Here is an 18402-nt window from a genome sequence, read left to right on the forward strand (position 1 = left end):
GTTTCCATTATTTTATGTGGAAGGCAGCAAACATAGCCAAGCCCATCACAGGCTCTAACCCCTCATCCATTGAAGACAGCTATGTGAGGCACTACCTCAACATCACAAAGGGCTGCTATCACCCTAATCATATCTCTTGACACTGCTACCTTGGGGCTGAAGGTATAGAAGCCTGAAAATCAACACCTCTAAATCAGGTTGAGAGTTATCAGGCTCTTATTCTTCCCTTGTAACTCTAATCGTGGACTGCTCTAACACCACAAAAAGGACTGTGTGCATTACTTCAAAGTCATTTTTTTCACAAGAATAACTGAATACATCTTTTGTGCACTTTTAATTCAATTATGTATACTTCTGTTGCTTTGTTTTGCAAAGCCCCTGTTGAACTGCACCAAGAATGTGCATTATACCATGAATGTGGCCAATTATCATAATTTGTAGCAAGTTTTCCAACAAATAATCTAATCCTTCAATGTAATATTTCTAACAATTAATCAAATATCCAATTCCAGGATTTTACATAACCTGCTTGTGTTGTCACATTAAATTGGGAAAATGAGGGGTGGGTGATATTTTACATAGGATGTGTTAATTGCTTGATCGATTGATCTCAGATGCTAGTGGCCCAGGATTATTTGTTATTTCCATCAGAATATTGCTGAGATGGAATTTGGAGATTATTATTTTACAAATAATCTGAATTGCAGACAAAAGATATTATGACTAAATTTGTAGATGTTGGTTATTCACAGATATTGATTGTTTCATTGGGGTTTACCAAATTTTTGGAAGTGTTTTAGATGGGCCATTAACTTTTTCCATCCAACAGTTCTTGAATTCCAGTGTGATACTGATTTATTGTTGTTGGCTATTATGTTGCTAAGTTGTATATGTATGGTTTCCAAAGCATTAAAGTAAAATATACCATTGTTTTGGAGCAAGGCACCTTGCGAGATATGCTATGATATGGATCGTACCTTCTCTCTTTTTGGTGCCAATTGCTTGCATGCTCCCAAATGGCAAGAAATACAAACTAATCAAAGGCTTTGGGACATTAATGAATAAGTGAGCAAATGATTTACCTCCATTCAGTCAACTTGAGGACAGGAAAAGGAATCACAAATGAGGGAGAAGGAAGTTGGATGAATATGTCAAATTAGAGCAATATTGTGGAATCTGGAGTCAAATTTACAATTTATTGTAATAGTTGTCGAGGAAGTCATTATAGCACGTGCCAATTTGCAATTCAGGGAGATGTTTTCTTTGCTGCAAGATTTTTTTTTAGTCAATAATAATGGGATGTACAGAAAACTCTTGCATCAAATATTGGCTTCTCTACTTGAAATTGTATGCCATTACCATGAATGAGCTACCTCTGTTTGGTTTCTTAACGGTTATCACCTCAGCAATAAATTCTACTTGCTAAAGAAACATGTTAGAAAAATTGGGGCTTTTGACATTTTCAGATGGGCACTAAGATGTTTGCATAATATTTCACTTCTGAAGTGGCAGAGCATTTAAAATTGAAGGAGCAAATCTGCAGGGAGATCGCAGACAGCTGCAGGAAACCTCAAGTTGTGATAGTAAGTGATTTTTAACTTTCCACATATTGACTGGGACTCACATGGTGTAAAAGGGGCTGGATGGCTTGGACTCGATTGTCAAATGTGTTCAGGAAGGTTTTATCAAATGCCAACAAGAGAGAGTGCCGTACTGGATCACCTATTAGGGAACAAGACAGGACAGGTGACACAGAAGTATGTGCAGGGAAGCTCTTTGAGTCCAGTGATCATAATGCCACTAGTTTCAAGATAATTATAGGTCTGGTCCTCGGGTTGAGATTCAAAATTGGAGAAAGGCCAATTTTGAGGAACTGAGAAAGGATCAAGGAAAGCATGGATTGGGCTAGGTTGTTTTCTGGCAAGGATGTGCTTTGTTAGTGGAAGGTCCTTGTGATAGTACAGATTCTATTACCAATGTGTATATGTACAGATGGTAGTGTAGGATGACTGTGATTGGCTGAGAGCGTAGCCGCACCTACTGGCAGGTCTTAAAGGATTGCTCCTAGCCAGACCAGGTCATTCTGGACTGGTCGACCTACTTGTGATATGCTCCAGTCTTTTAGTTAATAAAAGCCTTGGTTTGGATCAACAGGCCATTGATTCTTTCGACGCACTCTACGGGGTTGGGGGGAGGGGAGTTCTAACAGCAAATGGAGAAGTTGATATTAATGCCATGCAGTTGGAGGGTGCCCAAACAGAATATGAGGTGTTGTTCCTCCAATTTATGGGTGGTTTCAGTTTGGTCCGTCCATGGTTAATAAAAGCCTTGGTTTGGATCAACAAGTCTTTGGTTCTTTCAATGCGCATTACAGCCCTCAAAGGTGACATTTGGAGAATACAGAGTTTATATGTTCCTGTAAGAAGGAACCTCTCCTTTTGAGGGATAATGGGGATCTGATTAAGAAGAGAGGGGTGTAAAGCAGATATAGGCAACAAGGAGCAAATTAGATATTTGAAGAGTATAAAAAATGTAGGAAAACACTTGAGAAATCAGAAAGATTAAAAGAAGACATGAGGCTGCTTTGGCAGACAAGGTGAAGGAGAGTCTTAAGGGCTTCTACAGGTACAGGGTGCTTAATCTTTTATCCGAAATTCTGAAAACAGGACAGTTTTTCGATAGATGTCATCTGCTCACTAAAGCTTGTGTTTGGCACCAAACGTGACCCGACGTGACACATACAACTCATGCTTGAATATCCCATGTCGGTCCACATTGGTAATTAGTGGAACCCTAGGGAAATCTTACTTTATAAGTGCCAGCGGGAAAAAAAATAACAGGATCCAGCACCTCCGATTCGCTGTATACAAACATCCGATTTATCATCGATGGCTTGACGTCAGATCCCTCTGGTGCTTATGGACTTTGAAGACTGTGAAAATTTCAAAAAGAGCTGCAGAGTCACCCAAGGGTAACAGAAAGAAGCAGAAAAGGAGGCATCTGTCATTATCGATAGCGCAGAAAGTAGTTGTTGTAGAAGCTTGATCATGGTGTATATGTGCAGCTTCTCACTTAAAATTATGGTGTTGGAACTACCAACACATATGACATAAAGAAGTGAAAAGATAAGTTGTTGAAGTTTTACAGTGATGACCAGAAACTAATGAAAATAAGGAAAACATTGGCCAGGCAGATATTGACCGTGTGCTGATTGAGTGGGTTTGACAGCAAAGTGAACGTCTGCCTCTCACTAGTTTGATTGTCAGGAAACAAGCTAGAAAATTCCATGAAGAACTGAACCTTGAAGGTGAGTGTAAATATTCACAAGATTGGCTGCAGAAATTTAACAAGTTCGATGGTGTAAAATATCTGAAAATCTGTGGTGAAAAAGCTTCCGCTGATTATGATGCAGCTGAACGTTACATTGATGAATTTGCCAAGATGGTATCTGATCGAAACTTTAGTCCCGAGCAAATTTACAGTGCTGGCAAAACAGCTCTTTACTGGTGGTACCTCCCTAGAAAAACATTAACAACGGCTGAAAGAGCACCGTCAGTTTCAAGGACGCTGAGGACAGGGTGACTCTTCTTGGGTGTGCAAACGCTGCAGTGCTTGGAAGAAGCCAACACCTGAGATGTTTTAAAGATATAACAAGGTTAACTGTGCATTATTATGCAAACAAAAAAGCATGCATAACTAGAGAAATGTTTACCACTTTGTACCAGCTGCATAAGGTCATTATAGGGAAGAAAACTGCAAAATTTTATTGCTCCAGGACAACTGCTGAAGTTCCTGTGGAAAAATTTACCTTCTTTCCCCCACCTCCCCACCACGTGACATTGTTAATACAGCCATGTGACCAAGGAATTTTAAGCTCAATGACCACCAACTATAAAGACTTTTTCCTGATGCAGTCAATAGAGGCATGAGTATCAAAGACTTCCTGAAAAGAGTTCACTCTTAAGGATGCCATTTATGCACTTATTAATGCTTGGAAAAATGTAACTGAATCAACATTTTAAAAAAATGCTTGACAAAAACTTTGGCCTGCAACACGTTTAATGAAAATGAGCCTGCAGCTGAAGACTTTGAAGGATTCTGTGTCAGTAACAAGTAGAAGATGATATCAAACCTTATTGCTGATGTCAAAACTGTTGCAGCAGAAAGAGTAAGTACGTTGGAGGCAGCTGACAGTGAAGAAGTGCTGAACATTGACCACGTTGCACCTGTTGGGCACTCCTTAAGTGATGGAGAAATTGCTGAAATGGAAATAAGCATGAGGAAAGAAGTGACGGAGAAGAAGATATTGTGAATACAGGTGAAAAAAATGCCCATAGATGGTTAAAATGTGTGATCAGTTCATTGGTGGCATGGAATGATGTGCATTTATCATGAGATTATGGCAGTTTATACAATTAAAAAGAGACTGCTTAGACAGAAACCTCTTTTAATGAAACAGTTGACACTGGAAGAGGTCTTTAAAATGATTCCAACCTGAAGACAATATACTGCATGTACAGTATATTTTCAGGTGTTTAGTTTGAGCCAGTTTATGTTTGAAGTTTTATTGTACATTTTACTTAAAAATAAAAAGTACTTGAGTGATTTTATATCTCTTTATCTCACCTCTCCCCCCCCACCCCATTCAGTGTCACCACGACCCCCCTCCATCCAGCATCACTGTGACAACACCCCCCCCCCCCCAACCATCCATAGACCCTTCTAGTTGGAGTGTCTTTGATTTGTGCGAATCGGAAACCATGCAATTACTTAAAAATATCACCATTATATTCAAAACATTCCGAAAAGTGTCTGGTCCGAAAGATTTTGAATAAAAGATTAAGTGCCTGTATATTAAGAGCAAAAGGATAGCAAGGGACAAAATTAGTCCTATTGAACATCAGAATGGTCATCTATGTATGGAAGAGATGGGGGAGATCTTGTGGTTTTTTTTTTGCATCTGTATTTACTCAGTCAACTAGCACAGAGTCTAGGGAAGTGAGTCAAACAAGTAGCAAGGTCATGGAACCCACGCAAATTATTAAGGAGGAGGTGTTTGCTGTTTTAAAGCAAAAAAAAAGGTCCTGGCCCTTCAGACCTTGAGGGAGGCTAGTATTGAAATTGTAGGGACCTTGGCTGTACAGGTGCCTAACCTTTTATACGAGATTCCGAACACAGGCAACTTCCAAAATCCAGCACTTTTTTTCGGTAATGAAAATTCCCAATCACCTCACTCCTAGCCCCTGTTCATCCGTCAGCCATCAATTGGCTGTGCCAGCCCCCGGCCATCCATTGGTCACCCCCGGCTGGCTGTCTGTCAGTTGCGCCCATTCCCCCCACCATCTAACTCCCGACGTAGCCGCAGGAGTGAAGTGCTGCCAAACCCGGAGTTCACGCACTGAAATGGCTAGCGGCAACTCAATGCGGGAGCAATGCCTAGCTTTCTTACCCATAATCCCCCACATGGTTGGAACCACATTGAGCCAGCCACAGTCTTGAATGAACTCTGGACACAGGGCTGAAAGTCCCCTTTCCACCAAAGGTAGAGATGATGGGGATGGGGGTCTGAGCCAGTTTTCTTTTGAAGTGTTAATTTTTTTTAAATGCTAATCATATTATGTTCTTTATCTAAATTAATTTAACACCCCGTGCCCTGTTTTGTGCATTTTTTTAAATATAATTATTACTTAAACTTAAAGGGACCATCATTTTAAAATCTCATGATTTCAAAATCCAGAAGATTCCAAAACAATGGCAGGTGTCTGGACCGAACAATCCTGGATAATTCAGGCACCTGTACTGTATTTAAAATGTCCTTAGCCACAGGCGAGGTGCTGGAGGATTGGAGAGAAGCTTGTATTGTTTCCTTGTTTATAAAGGGCTCCAAATATAACCGAAGAAATCATAGGCCAGTGAGCCTGACATCCGTAGTAAGTAAGTTATCGGAAGGTGTTCCAAGAGATAGGAAATAGAAGTATTTGCAGAGTCTCGGACTGATTGGGGATGTGCGTGGTAGGTCATATTTAACAAATCTTAGAATTTTTCAACAAGGCCACTGTGAAAGGTGATGAAGGGAAGGCTGTGGATGTGGTCGACATGGACTTTATTAAGGACTTTGACAAATCCCACATGGGAGGTTAGTCAGGAAGGTTCAGTCTCTCTGAATTCATGGTGAAGTAGTAGACTGAATTTGACATTGGCTTTATGGGAGAAGCAGGAGAGTCATAATGGATGATTGCCTCTCTGACTGGTGGCCTGTGACTGCTAGGTCTATTTTGTTTGTCATTGATATCAATGATCTAGATAAGGTGGTAAATTGGATCAGCAAGTTTGCAGATGACACAAAGATTGGAGATGTAGTGTACGGCAAGGAAGGCTTTTAAAGACTGCAGAGGGATCTGGACTAGTTGGAAAAAATTAGCTGCGGGATGGCAGATGTAATTTAATACAGACGGGTCTGAGGTGTAGCATTTTGGAAGGACAAACCAAGGCTGGACATGCGCAGTAAATGGTAGGGCACAGAGTATTGTGGTAGAACAGAGGGATCTGGAAATACAGGTAACCTCATTCCCTGAAAGTGGCATAATAGGTATGTGAGAGATGGGAAAATTGACCTAAAATTATGAACATGGAAGAAACTAAAGTTCATCAGTAAAATGGCTGAAACCAGTTCAAACAGGATAAGTTTGGGGCTTAGGATGCAGGAAAGCAGAGTCAGCACGATTAACATAAGAATCTTCTATCCTTTGTGACAAGACCATAGGACTAAGATAAGGAATGGTAAGGTACAATAGAATGTAGGAAGTTGAGGTAGTCTGGATCAGATAAGGGTCTCCTAGCCCTGGACAGAAGTACCAAGTCATACATTTCTAATTAGCTAACCATACACAGATTTATACATATGAAATTAGCCAACCCTAGATAGAATGAGTCAACTCTGCATATCAAGAGACTGTAGCCCAGAGAATCAGGAAGGTGTGAATAAGGACAATGACATGATGGGACACCCACAGGATACCCCCTGGTCCTCCAAGTGTACTGAAACTGCACGTAGGCAGGATTGCCTAATGCCAAACCTCTCCAGCAGGAGGCAGAAGAATGTAAGGGGGAGGGTATTCCTACACTGAAATCAACTGTATAAAAGTTGGGTGAGCCCCAGTGTGTGTGTGTATTCCCAGGGTAAGGGGAAGCACCCAACTTTGCATTGTTGTAGTAATAAATGTTCTTTGTTCTCAATTTTTGTCTCGAGCAATTTCTTTAAAGGTACTTTAATTTCTAACAAATGGGGGCTCGTCCGGGATCACACTCCCTCCACTGACAGAGTACCCCGACGACGAGAGTAGGTGCACCCCGGCTGATTCAGCTGGACTCACGGGCGACGGGTGGCTGGTCAGTGGAAGAAGCGAGTGATATCCGAGAAGAGGCATTGAGAACAAACGGCGGAAGGACGCGCGCTAGAGCAGTACTGCCAGAACTCGGTAAGAGTATTTTACTTGTTCCTAAGTATGGGAATAGCGGGCAGTAGAGATGAGAGTCCTGACACAGGACGTGACCACCAGATAGCTACGTACAGCCCGCTTGGGATGATGTTATCTGAGTGGGGCACAGGAAAGACCCGCGGTAAAGACAAACTAGCGGGCAGTAGAGATGAGAGTCCTGACACAGGACGTGACCACCAGATAGCTACGTACAGCCCGCTTGGGATGATGTTATCTGAGTGGGGCACAGGAAAGACCCGCGGTAAAGACAAACTGACGACGGTCAGGTATTGTTGTAATGAATGGGTGGGATACCCGGTTAAAGGGAGCTCCGTGTACTGGCCAAAATTCGGATCCGAGGATGAATGGATGTGTGAAGTTTGAACTTATGGCTCTATCAAAACCAGCCAGACAATGTTGAGAGCAGGGAATATGCAGCCTGCTGGCTCAAGGGATCCATTGAACAGCTGGTTTTGAATGAGAAAGAATCCAGGGATAAGAGAGAGGAGGAACCTCTTGTCCCTGAATCACAGGGTTGGGATGTGTTACATTCCCTCCCTGCACCCTATGTTCCTCCTATGCCGGCTCCTATCTTTCCTTCCCCTCCTATGACCTACCCTTCTGCACCTTCCCCACCTCCCCCACCACTAGAGAAGAGAGAAGAGAGCAGGAGTGGTATGATAACTTGCTCACAAAGCACTCGATTACCACCTCTGTTGGCAGGAGAGAGAGGTAACTTTAATTCAGAACAGCGTGAGACTCTTCAGGAAGAAAGGGGCAGAACCCTTTGATTCATTTCCCAGGGAGCAGGAACCCAGACCTAATAAGCTAGAAACCAATTGGATGAGACCACTGTGGGAAGTTCCCATGGGAGAGGGTCTCGGTTTCGTAAATGTGCCCCTGACCAGTACTGAAGTGTGTAACTTTAAGAAAGAACTGACCTCCCTGATAGAAGATCCCCAGGGATGTGCCGAACAGTTAGACCAATTTTTGGGACCAAATATATATACAATATGGGGGTCTCGACATAGAATCCCCAGCAGGGGAACAATTGGTACTAACAGGTTTTGTTACCAACTCAGCCCCAGACATTAAGAGAAAATTACAAAAGACAGAAAATTGGCATGAGCAGGGAATAACCCAGCTTCTACAGATCACACAAAAAGCATTTGTCCAGTCATCTGAGGATAAGCAGAAAGCAAAGGCTAACATTTTGATGCAAGCAGTTAAAGTAATAGTAGATGAGTAACATGGAAAAGGCAGGGACTGTGTGCCAGCTCCTGAATGTTGGGAGAAGTGCAGGGAGTGGGAGAGTAGAGACCAGAGATAATTTCATAAATCACGACTTCCCACTTCAGTCACTGACCAATATTGATTAAAATTCATGCTAAAAATTAAATGTCATAAATGATCGTTTTTCAATACTGTAGAATTAGCGAATTTAACTACCAGTTAATTCCAATTTATGAAATAAATTGTATTTAAATGTGATTTTGCACAGGGACTACCTGAGAATAGTGATGTTATAACATTTGCAGGGAGAAATGTTTGCGCAAATAGGGTGAGTTCTATACATCTTAACTTTAAGTGTATGTGAGATAAAGAAAGGATCTGATGTGTAAAGTGGCTGGATCAGCCAGTTGAAGGGGGAGTGTGCATGTCCCTTTAAGTGCACTGTGGCACTTGAAATTGAGGCTTCAGGCTCTTGTCTTGCAGTTAGAGGTATGGAGCCCTATCAACACATTTAATACATTTCTTCTACACATTCAGCAGTCAAGGTCCGTGAGTTTAAAGATCACCCACCTCTGGAGAATAAAGATACCTCTGGGGATTCCTATGGGGATTCCTATAAGTTTAATCATTCATTTCTCTGGTGCATTTTCCTCCGGAGTGAAATTAATGCCTCAGCACAATTTCTCTGTATTGCCGCTGTTATTTAATTCATGATAACTTTCCCCCATTCATCAGGTTTATATTTAAATCCGGTAGTGCGGAAGTTACATTGTAAATAATCACGGAGGTAAATCCTGCGCAACTGGATTCAGCTTAATGGAGAAATAAACCTGCGAACTGGTCTATGGTGGTGTGTGAGTACTGCAATAGGTGGAATATGATTTAAATTGGTGGCATTGTTCAGAACAATTGGGTGCATAAGAATAATAATATCATTAAGAACTCACAGATCTTGTACCAGATGCTATTCAGTACATCTTGACTTAAGGACTGGAGAAATTGGCATGTTAGAATGAGATTGGCATGGTACCAATATTTCTTGATTCAATAATGACTCCACAAGCTCCAGGATTCATGCAGCAGAACTTTTAAGTGGAATATAATAGAAACTAGCCTGTACTTAAATTATTGTGTGTGCAATCCTCATAAGAACATCTTTTAACTTTTTTTTTGGTGCCTGTTTTACAGACTGTTTTAAATAAGGCCAGCTCCTGTGAGCTGTGGCACAAGGCATTTTACTTAAGGCAGAACTAAAGGTTGAATATGTTTCAAGTTCTCTTGCAGGGGCTCTTGTGCTGCAATGTCTGTTATGTACTCACTCTAACAAGTTGGAGGGTTGTGCCCCATACAGACAAGCAGCTCCAACTGCATTTTAATAAGGTCTAACATATTCAAAACCCATGCAAATATGGTTTGTGTTTCATTTTACAATTTTTACACTAACACAAAGGAAAGTCAGATTGTTATTCATTTTATTAAAATCTAGTGATTGGTTATATGTAAAAGCATGGCAAGAGGATCAACTAAAACCTGCCTGGGATGGTCCCTTCTGTGTACTTTTAATTACAGACACCGCAGTAAGAACAAGAGAGAAAGGCTGGACCCACATTCAAAGAATTAATGACAAAGTGCCATAATGTTACAATTTTATTCGTTTTTTTTAATGGTTTACATTTATCGTGGTTTATTCAGTTTTTGTGTATTTTATTGCTGTTTTCAATGAGCTTTACATTTATCGTGGTTTATTCAGTTTTTGTGTATTTTATTGCTGTTTTCAATGAGCTTTACATTTATTGTTGTTTATTCAGTTATTGTTATATTTTATTGCTGCTTTCAATGAGTTTTACTTTCATTGTTGTTTTACTCATTTTTTGGAATATTGTTCGTTAATGTTTTAAGTCCCCCTGGAATAAGGGCAACAGAGGTTACAATTGTGCTCCTTTAGAATGTAGACAGGGCATAGATTTAATGTATAGTCATAATGGGATATAAGGGATCCCAATACGGACCAGGGGAATTAAACAGCTTTAGTGGAGTACATCTAATTTGTATCATAGCCTACACAGGTATTAAAGACAGGAGTTTTGAAGCGATAGCACAAAGGACATGGTGGGACAAAGACAGACAGAATGGTTGTCAGGATTGTACATGTAACAGAGAGAGAGAGTTAATACATATGCTAATGTACACAGACAGGCTGCAACTCACAAGTTCAATGATACATATGCTAATGTTAGCAGACAAGCTGCAACACACAGTTAAATCACAAGAAACAATCCCCCCCCAGCTTGGTCACTTTTCATCACCCCATGAAAGGGAGCACCAGTTTCCAACAACGTGAGCTGCTTGACACTTTAATATCAGGCTCCAAACAGCCTTCGGAGATCGGTGGCCCTAAGGTTCGGGGCTGAAGAGGACATCAGATACTAGCCACAATCAAACGGAACCGCCTGACTACTGCTACTCGTTCGCTGCTGAAGGCAGCGCTTCTCATAGACTGCTACTCGTTCGCTGCTGAAGGCAGCGCTTCTCACAGACTTCGTCGGGACAACACTTACAAAGGTCGTGTGCTTCAAAGACACTGCTTCAATATTTCAACGTATGGGATGGACTAGACTTTTTACTGAGAACTGGAGCCTGATACTCCAAACCCTAATAAGCAGCTGGACTCACTCCCCTGACCTTCATGGTGCTCCCCTACCTAAAGACTTTACACAGACATTACAATTCGGTTATTGACCAGCTGGGTAAAACTACACCTTACACTTGAAAGATCAGTGTTACTGATCTAAAAGAAAAGTGAGGAGGGGGGGGGGGGATCAGTCACACTGACACTAGTAACCAAAGATCAGTAACACTGATCATGGTGAAAGATCAGTATTACTGATCTAAAAGAAAAGTGAGGATTGTGAGAGATGGGAAAATTGACCTAAAATTATGAACATGGAAGAAACTAAAGTTCATCAGTAAAATGGCTGAAACCAGTTCAAACAGGATAAGTTTGGGGCTTAGGATGCAGGAAAGCAGAGTCAGCACGATTAACATAAGAATCTTCTATCCTTTGTGACAAGACCATAGGACTAAGATAAGGAATGGTAAGGTACAATAGAATGTAGGAAGTTGAGGTAGTCTGGATCAGATAAGGGTCTCCTAGCCCTGGACAGAAGTACCAAGTCATACATTTCTAATTAGCTAACCATACACAGATTTATACATATGAAATTAGCCAACCCTAGATAGAATGAGTCAACTCTGCATATCAAGAGACTGTAGCCCAGAGAATCAGGAAGGTGTGAATAAGGACAATGACATGATGGGACACCCACAGGATACCCCCTGGTCCTCCAAGTGTACTGAAACTGCACGTAGGCAGGATTGCCTAATGCCAAACCTCTCCAGCAGGAGGCAGAAGAATGTAAGGGGGAGGGTATTCCTACACTGAAATCAACTGTATAAAAGTTGGGTGAGCCCCAGTGTGTGTGTGTATTCCCAGGGTAAGGGGAAGCACCCAACTTTGCATTGTTGTAGTAATAAATGTTCTTTGTTCTCAATTTTTGTCTCGAGCAATTTCTTTAAAGGTACTTTAATTTCTAACAGGTAGATAGGGTTATAAACAGAGCTTTTGGCACTTCGGATTTCATGAAGTAATGAGTCTAGGATTTAGAATGTTGTGGTAAAGTTGTATAAGACTTTGAGGCCAAATTTGGAGTTTTGGCCATATTACTAAAGGAAAGATATCAATAAGATTGAAAGAGTGTAGAGAAGATTAACTAGAATGTGGCCAGGACTTGAGGAACCAAATTCACGGAAAGCTAAACAGGTTAGGTGTTTTTTCTTTGGAGTGTAGAAGAATGAGGGGAGATTTGATAGAGGCATACAAAATTATGAGAGGCATAGATAGAGTAAATGCAAGTAACCTTTTCCCACTGAGGTGAGGTGAGATACAAACTAGAGAGCATGGGTTAAGGGTGAGAGGGAAGACGATTAAAGGAAAAATTAGAGGGAACTTCTTCACACAGAGGAACATTGAATGAGGTGCCAGCTGAAGAGGTGAATGTGGGCTCATTTGTAACATACAAGAAAAATTTGGACATGTACGTGGATAGGAGGGATATGGAATAGGTGCAGGTCAGTGGGACTAGGCGGAATAATAATTCTGCACAGACTACAGTGTGAAGGGGCCTGTTTTCTGTGCTATAATGTTCTATGGTTCTATTAACTTCTCTGACAAAAAACAGGCATGACTTTTATACAAATATTAAATTGTTCCTTCATTGATGTTAACATTGATTTTATTGCAGTTTTTTTTTTGATGGAAAATATAATCATTTGGCTAAGCAGGCTTTAAAAGTACAAGTTGCAAGGAAATCCCCCACCTGAGCCTCCAACCGCTGATCCTTGCCCAGGCTGCCCGCCCGCCCCAGCTCCCAACCATGGATCCTCGCCCCAATCATTTCCCCCAATCCATGCCCAGCCACCCGAGCTCATGATGCTCCGAACACTGACTTATCACCCGTTCCCAGCCATCCGAGCTCCCAACACCTTGAATGAGGCGGGTATTTGCTGAGGTCAAAAGTTTGATCCATGTAAATTTGACCTCCCCACCCCCACCCCCATTTTTATGGCCTGACCAACACTTGGTCACTAAACATTTTACAGCAAATTATTAACTTGTTCTTACTACGATATCTAAAACCAATGTAATGAGGGTATGGATATTGTAAATCTATGTCTATATGGGATGGTTCAGCTCCTTAGGAGGAGGGATGTGAGAGAAAAATGCCAGTTACAGGCTTCAGTGATGTGCTAATTTAATTGCTACATTAAGTAAGTTAACTGAAAATAAATGGTATGTACTGATCTTGTTACCTGTCTTGACTGTGTTCCCAGGAAAGCCCCAAACCCTCAAAAAGAATCCCCCATGACATCAAGTGTCTTTGAAGAGGGATATATTTTATAAACAGCAAACACTAATTTTGATTTCAATCGCAAAGAATAGAAACTACTGTGTCCGTGCACATAGGCAAACTATCATTTAATCTGCTCACCTTTTCTATGCTAGCTCTTTGAAAGAAGCGTCTGATTAGTCCCACGTCCCAGTTTATGCCCCGTGTGCATTTCTGGTCCCTTTTAGAGGTTCCTGTGGAATCTGATTCCTTTGCTCTTTGAGGTAGAGTTTTGCAGATTTTTATGTGAATGGTGCCTTTTGGAAACAGCCAAGAAAATGAGATTGAAATTGCACTGAAAGCTTGCATTGACTCAATAAAATGAATAGTCTGCCATGTCATGAGATTGCTTGACTGTGTTTGAGTAGAGCAGCATCTTATTTTTACATTTCTCACATTATCAAATCTCACCTGCTTTATTTTCTTTTTTTGCAAATTTGAAATCTTTAACCCTGCAATTTTCCCATTTCTGACCACATGGTTATCTCACTGAACAGTTATTGTAATACTTACAACTGCCAAAGGCCCTATCTCAGGAACTTTAAACACCTATCTTTTGGTCATCCACCCAAATATCCTTGTGTTTGCTTTTTTGGGGGGGTGGGGGGAATTTTACTGTGTTGAAGCCATTGTTGACTGCAATATTTCAGATGTGACCTTTTGCACAGCAGTGTTGAAGAACCCCATGTGGTGTTGCATAATAAATTATTTAGAAAGTGCCAAAGCTCCACAGCATGCTGATGTGTCATCAGGCAGTATCACTGGATCCTATGTGAAATTGGATTCCCATTGCAGTTACGCTTCTGATAGAATCTACACTTGCAACTTGCGCACTGTGAATATAGCTTTAGACTTGGGTTTGAAAGCAGACATTGGAACGAATCTGGGGAGAGTGTGTCGAATCCAGCTCCCACCTCCAACCTCCCAACAATGTCCAGATTTTTAGATTTAACATTTTAGATTTAAGATTTAACTTATCCCCAGAGACTATTGCCATTTTGGATGTATCAATGAATCTGGAACCCTTTTAAGATGCTGTGATTTTTCATGTGGTTGGTCAAGCTTCCTGCAGTGAGGGGAACATGGCTACTACTATAGAGACATTAACATTGACTTTTCCAGTTCCTGCTAACCTATTCTCCATTCAGAATTTATTGTCATGAACAAGTCACGAAATTTGTTGTTTTGCGACAGCATCGTAATGCAAATATTCATATAAATCACCTTACAACAATAACATTTACTTCCCTTCCCTTTTCCTTAGCTCTCCATCCCTTCTGTCTCAATGCACAGAGCCATCCCTCCTCCCCTTACTGACTGCTGTACCCTCCCTTCCTTATCCACCTATTACCTCCTGCCACCCCTTGGGACCAATAATCCTCCCCCCCACCCCCTCCCCTAATGCCATTTTTTTTGGACTTCTCCCGATATTTTTCCTTACCTTGATGAAGGGCTCAAGCCCGAAACGTTGGTTATGTATCTGTGTCTTTGCTGTGTAAAGTACACTGCTTGACCTGCTAAGTTTCTCCAGCATTATGTTTTTTTCTTAAATCTTCAGTGGGTCTTGAAACTTGTGAACTAATCTGGGCAAGGATGTTATTTGTGGCTGAAGGAAAATTCCTGAAAATATTCATCTTGAGAAAGAAAGTGACAGAGACACCAATGTATCTCTAATTAAGATTCTAGATGTCAAAGCAAGTGACTATCAAGTCAGAAATGCTGCCGAAAATATAAACCAAAATGTTAAGTGTTTCTACATGGCATATTCTATACATGTCAAAGTATTTCCCATTTCAATTTGTTGAAAATAACTCTTCAGCAGGTTTTAAACACCCCATGAGCACTGGCATGTGAATTTTGCTTATAGAGGCAGAAATGTCGAGGCTCTTTTTAACACCTTTTTGCATATTGTACAAGATGCTGTTTAACATTCTGTGTAGCTGTTGACTATTACATTGCCCTTTGCCATCTAATAATTGAAGCCCAGAAATGTTTATTGAAAATGTGCACAATAAAGCAGTCTTGCATCTGCTGTAATTGCAGCATTCTCTTGCTGTGAAGGGTTTTAAGATCTTTAATCATAATTTATCAATGATGTTTTAATAAAGGTGAGTTCTTATTCCAAATTGATTATTTATTTACTGACATTTCGTGAGCTGGGTATCTTTAAAATATATGCTGATTTAAATCAAACCAAATATAAAGTATGACATGGCTCCAGTGTGAATGCAGTCATTAAAAATGTACAAGAGCGTTGATTATAGTTGTGTCATCTTAATTGCCACATTTAAAGAAAAATATCAAAGCAATGAAAATGTGGGGGGTGAGAACATAATTATTTCACAGTGCGGATACTACATGGAGTTTTCTGTCTTTTAATTGTCAAAGCAGCATCTCAGGGGAAAAAAGTCACTGCAAGAGAATTTGACAGTTGCTTAAGTGGGGGCTTATTAAAAGGCAAGGGGAGCAAGCAAGACACTGGTATCGTTCTCAGTGATTTGTGACGAGAGAACACTAGCGCATGTTTTGTGGTTATGGGGGGGGGGGCCGGGGGGGAGCTGACATATCCTGCACTGATGCTCTACGGATTTAATAACCTGACTGCAGTTTCATTGCAATTGACCTGAATGCATATATAGACCAAATCACACATGTACTGGGTACAAGAGACTGCACATGCTGGAACCCAGATTAAAAAGAAATGCTGGAGGAACTCAGCATCTGTAGAGGTTAGAGGAGTTTTGCCTGTACCTTGTATGTTTCCTGTCCAGAGTGGCCTATTAGTTGTAGGGGTGGTTTCTCCCAAATAATTATTCATCAGACTATATTGGATGGCATGGTTAATGTAGCAGAGCGCGCAACGCTGTTGCAGCGCCTGCGATCGGGACCAGGGTTCGAACCCCGCGCTGTCAGGAAGGAGTATGTACGTTCTTCCAGAGTCTAAATGGGTTTTTCCTGGGGGCTTTGGTTTCCTCCCACCATTCAAAAGAAAATGTACCAGGGGTTGTAGGTTAATTGGGTGTAATTGGGCAGCAGAAGCTCGTGGGCCTAAATGGCCTGTTACTGAGTTGTATATTAAAAATTATAAATATTGTAAACCGAAGAGAAGAACTGAAGTGGCCAGACAATTATTGTAAGAATTATTTTATTAGGCAGCAATTTACACTGCATAGGAAAAAAAATGAAACTTGTCAGGTTTCTTGGTGAATTTGTTTTAAATGTATGCACAATTGTGCAACAAATAGCAAATGAATGAAAGAACTTTTTAGTGTTATGTGCTGACTAATACACAGGAAATTACTATTTTTTTTTTGCGTGTGTTAAATACATTGTATTCCTCAAAATTCAATTCTTGATTTCACTGATATCAATGAAGCCAAATAACAGACAAGTAATGTGCATTTTGTTACATTTTTTTTAAACATGTGATCTAAAACAAATTGCTAACTTTTTGAGTTTTGGTGTAGTACATCTGGAAAAATATAAATTCTCGTGCAGAAGTTGTGGGAGGAAATCTTGAGCCAATAGGGCTTTTGGGCCACGAGAATGTGAATCAAATTGACAAATGTTATTTGCATTAATTTTTTCTTGAAGGCTCTATCATCACTGCTGACAGGGTGGGGGTGGGGGGGGGGGGTGGAAAACTGATGTATAAACTCGCCATGTAAGAGGTTGGTGTTTTTTTTTCCCTTCAAGACAAAGACATTTGATCAAAATCATTGCACTTCAATTCTCTTGGAAAACACCACCAGGCTGAGCTATCCAGAAGGATAGTTATTAATGACCAAAGAGGGATTGCATTATTGGTGCAAAAGAGATTTGTATCAACAGAAATATTCCAGGTTGATTTAAAATTCCAGGATAGCTTAACTCTTGTTTTTAAAGTAGCAGTTATGAATCCAGCAGGAGTGCACAGCTAGGAACTACTTTGAAAATTAAAATTGTGCTTAAAGATTTAGGATTGAGAGAAGTATTTGTTGAAAATATCAGCCCATCCTTTTGAAGATGATTTATGAAGCAATGAGTTCGTAACTCTCATCCTGTCAGTTTCCAGGTCACCACTCCTGACAATAGCTTTTTGATACCCATTTTATTTAATTACTGAAATTTAAATTTAACAGATATAGATGTAGAGTTTTGGTGCTTAGCTCACCATTCCAGTAACATGTGTATCTGTCACACTGAACAACTTTTTTTATTAGACATACAACACAGTAACAGGCCCTTTTTAGCCCATGAGTCCAAGCTGCCCAATTGACCTACAACCCCAGGTACATTTTGAATACAGTAGTGGAAGGAAACCAGAGCATCTGGAGGAAACCCATGCAGGCACGGGGAGATTGTACAAACTCCTTACAGACAGCATGGGATTCCGAAGTGGCCTGGAATTTGTGATCTCTGATGAGCCAATGAAGCAGATTCGATTTGCATTTTCTGGCATCATTTGTTAAACTTGCTTGGGTTGCCAACTCCTAGTTCAGCAGTGCCACCCTACATACCATCAGGATCAATTTCTGAAGGCATCATGGTGAGGTGGTCACAGGGAGAAACAACTTCAGCCTTCAATTGTTCAAATCGTTTTGACGGGGAGCTGATTAGTTTATTAAAACTATCAGTGGTGACCTAATGTTTGTGGAGATAGGAGATGATTAAAACATTTAATTCTATAGAATTTTGTGATTTACTTCATTAAAATGTTTAAAATTGCTCTTTTAAAAAGGCTGTTTCAACTCAAAGCCATGAAA

The 18402-nt window shown here is 40.6% G+C and overlaps 1 protein-coding gene across 17 annotated transcripts in view; it reads left to right on the forward strand.

Annotated features, from left to right (window-relative positions):
* Positions 1 to 18402, forward strand: part of xkr7b (XK, Kell blood group complex subunit-related family, member 7b) — a 259515-nt gene that overhangs the window by 142853 nt on the left and 98260 nt on the right. The window contains exon 8 of one of the 17 annotated variants that reach the window (XR_011339884.1): positions 15216 to 15699. The exons of the other annotated variants lie outside the window; for them this stretch is intronic. The gene's annotated coding sequence lies outside the window, so the exon portion shown is untranslated. Of the gene's footprint in view, positions 1 to 15215; positions 15700 to 18402 lie in introns of those variants that run through there. 17 annotated transcript variants of the gene reach the window in all.

This window comes from Narcine bancroftii, chromosome 6 (assembly GCF_036971445.1).
Source record: "Narcine bancroftii isolate sNarBan1 chromosome 6, sNarBan1.hap1, whole genome shotgun sequence".
Lineage (NCBI taxonomy): Eukaryota > Metazoa > Chordata > Chondrichthyes > Torpediniformes > Narcinidae > Narcine > Narcine bancroftii.